The sequence below is a fragment of the Montipora capricornis genome, chromosome 5, assembly GCF_036669925.1.
Source record: "Montipora capricornis isolate CH-2021 chromosome 5, ASM3666992v2, whole genome shotgun sequence".
In the NCBI taxonomy this organism is placed as follows: Eukaryota; Metazoa; Cnidaria; class Anthozoa; order Scleractinia; family Acroporidae; genus Montipora; species Montipora capricornis.
In genome coordinates, this window is record NC_090887.1 from 29,204,589 (window position 1) to 29,205,170 (window position 582).

Below are 582 nucleotides of genomic sequence, written 5' to 3' on the forward strand. Positions count from 1 at the left end.
AGTTTATTATGTGGCTTTTTAATTACCTTTTTCTTTGTTTTTGCAAGCCCGAAATCGGCCCGTGGGCATTACGGGAGAATAATGCCCAACAATTCAGTCACAATTAGCCAACCAGAGCGCGCGTTATATCGGCTACAAACACAAGCCATGTAATAATTGTTAAATATTGTAGCTCAGTAATTCAGCCTTATATTGTGTATACTGCTGCAATAACTTTCAATAAACAGTCACAGTTATTATTATAAGGCTAGCGATGTTTAGGACAGTTTAGGTTTTTTTGGCCAGAAACGACTTAAAAAAGCAGTTTGATAAGCTCGAACCTGCGATTTTTGGCAAAATCTCCAACAGCGATTGAGTTAAAACAATCGTTTGTCTTGTTTGTCATGCGAATTTGTGGCCAGCTACGTTTTCTTATTTTGGAACTGAATTCATCATTACTGTGGCGACTGTCCACACTAAACTAATACCTTTCGATTTGTAGGCTTTTTATGTTAAATGAATGGCCAGTCGTGAGTTGCTTTCTGTGACTGTGCAGTTGTAGTCGAGTAGGCGAATTACTACTCTTTAGCTTGACTTTTTAAT